Source organism: Passer domesticus, chromosome Z, assembly GCF_036417665.1.
Source record: "Passer domesticus isolate bPasDom1 chromosome Z, bPasDom1.hap1, whole genome shotgun sequence".
NCBI classification, from domain to species: domain Eukaryota; kingdom Metazoa; phylum Chordata; class Aves; order Passeriformes; family Passeridae; genus Passer; species Passer domesticus.
This window is the reverse complement of record NC_087512.1, coordinates 3,875,210-3,879,688: the sequence shown is the minus strand read 5'-3', so window position 1 is coordinate 3,879,688 and position 4,479 is coordinate 3,875,210. Positions and strand designations below refer to the sequence as shown.

The window sequence follows — 4,479 nt, the reverse complement described above, 5'->3', positions numbered from 1 at the left end:
AATGCTCAAGCCCTCAACTCAAAGTCAGGAAATAGCTAGCTGGGACTTATCCCTGCTAAAATGAAACTGGTAGTTATTGAAGATAGCAAAAAAAAATTCTTTATATTGTCATTGTGGCATATGATTTCATTACATACAAAGAGAAATTACATCTGCAAAATAAATTACTCTGATCTACTCAGCACTGCTGGATTATTAAAGTGAAATATTTGATGCAGCTTTGGACTCCACACATCAAGAAAAGCATGAAATGTCAACAGAATATCAACAAGCAGGACTGTGATCTGGAGACATTAGTCTGACTTTTCTGATGGTGTACAGCTTTCCCATTGGGCATCTCTGACATGTGCAGCTCTCCTATTCCAAATTCTCTGGTCTCGTATTAAATGCACTTTAGATCTCTGCAATCTTTCTGCATATTCAGATAATCTCCCTTTGCTGTTTGGTGATACCTATGCTAATGTTCTTCCAAGGTGTCTTTTTTTTTTTTTTTTTTTTTTTAATTCAGGAACATCTTGACAACCCTTCTTTTAAGGCTTCATTACCAAGTTTACCAATATGCCTTGTAGATTTCAGAGTTAATACGCTCAGCCAGCACATAGTCATTTCAATTTTGTGATGCAGATGAAATGTCTACTTAGCTGAAGATTTTAGGTACTCAAACAAGAAATAAGAGGAATAGGAAACTTACATATTAGATCTCATTATGATGGATTTTTTTGTTTGTTTGTTTGTTTTCTTGTGTGGACTTAAAACAAAATTTGTACAAAAAAATAAATAATAACAGAAAAAAAGCTTGTATTCAGAAAATTCAGTGTGAGCAATTGCTTCTTTCTCTTAAATTTCACTTTTTCTGTTTGTCTTTTTTTTCCCTGAAATTGAAATACCAGTGAAAACAGAGACCCAGAAAATCAATTTTTAATAATATATAGTATTAGGAATGCTTAACTCTCTTAAAAAAAAACATATTTAAAAAACATCTTTTCTTTTCCCAATTCATAAATAATTGACTTCAGGTCTTTCCTCCTGGACTGAAGTTAGAAAGAACAAGAGAAAGAAGGAGAAGAGAAGGTAAAAGTAGATATGTATCTAGTTCACAACATTTTAAATAAATTTTCCAACTGATTTTCATCTGATCATATCTCAAGTAGCCTGGCCTTCTTGATTAAGAAAGAGGCTTCTGACATGAAGAAAATTAACAGACCTGAAATAAATTCAAACCTTCAATTACTCTTGATTAATTGAAGATAACATCAAGAGAGAAAACCTCCAAATTTGGGAAAATACTCTTGGGAACAGGGTGTGACTCTTGGGCATGATCCTGTGCAAGGCCAGGAGTTGGACTCAATGATCCTTGAGGATCTCTTCCAATTCAGCTTAATCAGTGATTCTGTGAAATTTGGTCCTTGGCCTAAGACCTTGTAAGGTTGCCCTTGAATAAGGTGTTGCTAGCAAAAGGAAACAGATCCTGGCTTCCTAATTCTCCTGAGAATTTGTAATCCATTATAAAATTTCATCATCTCTGAAGTCAAGATTTATGTAAAGTTGGAATTCACGTTCCCATTTTATATATCACTGTAGAAGTACTCAGGATATATGCGAAGACTTCAGGATTTCATGTGTTCCTTTCTAATGCAAATGTTATAGTTACCCTTGTAAAAGCAAATTTTATGGTACATGAACATGAATAGACCGATTTGACTTGGCTAAAAATGTTTGGCATTGAGCCTTGCTCATCATACATCATCAGAGGAATACGGCTCTGTTAACCTCATTGCTCACCACCCCTTATTTTTTTCATGTATAATTTAAAAGGATTATATGAAAAAGGATCAATTGGTTAAGTTAGGATAATTTTGTTTCTAACTTTAACAGAAATGTTAAAAAGAAGGAAAAAAGACAGCCTAGAAAGCAAAGTACTTGATCATATTTTCCCTTTGGAAATAAAACTTTATTAATATTAATATAATATCTTCTTGTTATCTCTTTTCTAAAATGTTGCCCCTTAGGTATATATCAGAAGCTTTGCAGCTACTGCTTGTCAGTTAAATCTGAATATCTAGACTGGTTTCCCATTGGGTTACACATATAAATTATTATTTTATAACATTATGTGTATATATTTATGAAGGATCGTGCATGCATACGCTTTTTTGTTACAGAATCTTTTGCTTGCACTAGATAAAGATATACATTAAGAGTTTATTAGCCCTGTGGTAATTTTTTTTCTGTATATATTTAAATTTTTCATGCTAGCACTTTAATCCCTCATACCTGTCTTGCACATTAGCTTCTCATGTCCTTTCAAAAAGGAAAGGCTAAAATTCCCTTCTTGTTACAGGCATCAAGTGCATTTCCCTGTTAATAATTCCCAAAACAGAGTGAAAATATAAAAAATGTAGACCACAAATATAATATCCATTACAGTATTTTTTGCTCCCATGAATAGACCTCACTGAAATTTAAATGAAAGCTGTTGGAATTTGAAGTTCTGATCTCTTTTTTTTTCTGTTTTCTTATCAGGGAGGGAGAAGAAAAAGAAAATAAAAAAGATTTATGTAGGAAAAGTCAAAGAAGACATAAAGAAAATTATCTTCTAAAGAAGAAGAAAAGGATTTTCTACCAGAAATACCTGTAGGAAAAAAATTCTATTTGGAAGATTTGCAAAACCTTCCATGAAATAATAACCTGTGTTGTCGTGAGGTGTTATAAATTCATTTCACAAATCTGTAAGATTTTGTATGTGGCAAAACCTTTGTGCTCAAAAAATGACTGTAACATCAGTGTTTTTCTTATTTATGTTCTGCTATAATTTGTAGAATAAATAATTAATTACAAAGACATTAATGAGAAATTTTAACATTGTAAGCATTTTGATATTTTTTCCTAACTTAGACTCTTGAGCCTTTAATGTATTTCTGTTTAGGAAATGATCAAACTTTTAATGCAAGTAAGTGGGAGAAATAATAATTATCCAAATCTATGGGAGTAACAAGGACCTTTCACTTCTTTTGATTCTCCAAGAAGAATCCTCAGGATGCTTCATTTTGTTGCAGGGAGCTATGACATGGCAGAGGAAGGCTTCAAGAAAATATTAACTTCCACACACTAGGTGAATTCCACACAGACTGGGTGCTGGCAGATCAGACCTCAGCTACATTTTATCTATATACCGCATTTTTTATGGTAAAATCTTCTAATATTGTCGCAGTACCGGAGTACACTTCACTTGAAATTTCTATTAAACTCCCAATGGACTTCATGTGGTCTGTGTCATTTCTTGCATAACAGATCAGAAATTTTTTTGGTGCTGTGTGTAAATCTTTGCACAAGGCTGAGATGGGTATTCCCTTTCATTCATGTAAAATCTACATTAAGCTTGACATTTAGTGGGAAGTATAAGCGGAAATTAACCTTAAGGCTCTAATTGAGTAGGAAAGTGATTCTGTAATAAAATCTAAACCACATCTTGATTGTAATCAAGAAACAGGGCAGGGTAAAAAAAAGGATTATACCACTTGCTATTTAGTAAAAAGTAACACGTACAGCTTTAGGTATGCAATTTCCTCAGATGGTATTAAAATGAAATGCAAAGTGTATAAAAACAAAAAATCTTTTCAAGTGCCTTATGGAATCATAAATCGCAATGACATTACAACAAGAACAACATGATTTGCCCAGTCAAAAGCAATTATGTTAGGGTAAAGGGGAAAAACAGGAAAGCTGTGGTCATCATAAACATTGTCAACCCAAATCTGCATCTCTGTGCCTTCTAAGCCAACTTGCTTTACTGTTTTATTTGCATCTCAAAAAAATTATTTTTTTGCCTTGATGAAATGGGCCTACCATGTCTGAAAAAGCGAACTTTCTGTCTAGTTCATCTTTTTAACTGTTCATGCTCAACAATTAATGTTTTAGGTTTTTTTCCTTTAATTTTCTCCCTGATGTGCTCCTGTTGATTACTACATATCATACTGCAGGAACAGGCAAAATTGCATAATGCACTGATGTAATCTAATGAACACGTTAACATTCAAACTAATAGAAAAAGCCTATTTGTCTCATACATTTCAAATGTACTGTGCATTGAGTTTCCTCTTGAGTGGTAGTCTAGATGTGGGTTGTGTTTTAATTGAACCTGTAATTAACAGGACAAGACTTCTTTTCCCTTTCAACACAATTGCTCTTGTGAGTCAGTCTTGAAGGGTGTTGCACACCTCTAATTGGCAATCACTGAAACTTCAGGGTGCTCAGCATCTCACAGAAGTGCTCAGCACCTCAAAATCACTAATAAATAACAAAGAGTTACAGAAGATGGAAAAACCAAGCACTCTCTCTGTTTGATCACAGCGTGAAGACAAGAGAGGTGAGATACCAACTTCAGAACACACCCCAGGCATTCTGGATGAAAACGTGAGATTTTTGCTGCTGTGCTTACAGGAACTAGCCAGGACTTATGTATGAGGCCAGCAGTCCAAA

The 4,479-nt window shown here is 33.8% G+C and overlaps 1 long non-coding RNA gene across 1 annotated transcript; it reads left to right on the top strand.

The window, feature by feature from the left end:
• Positions 1-563: 563 nt before the first annotated feature.
• Positions 564-2,751, top strand: LOC135290070 (uncharacterized). Its single transcript, XR_010352788.1, has 3 exons — positions 564-654; positions 1,017-1,071; positions 2,524-2,751. It is a non-coding gene; the product is annotated as an uncharacterized LOC135290070 (long non-coding RNA).
• Positions 2,752-4,479: the final 1,728 nt, after the last annotated feature.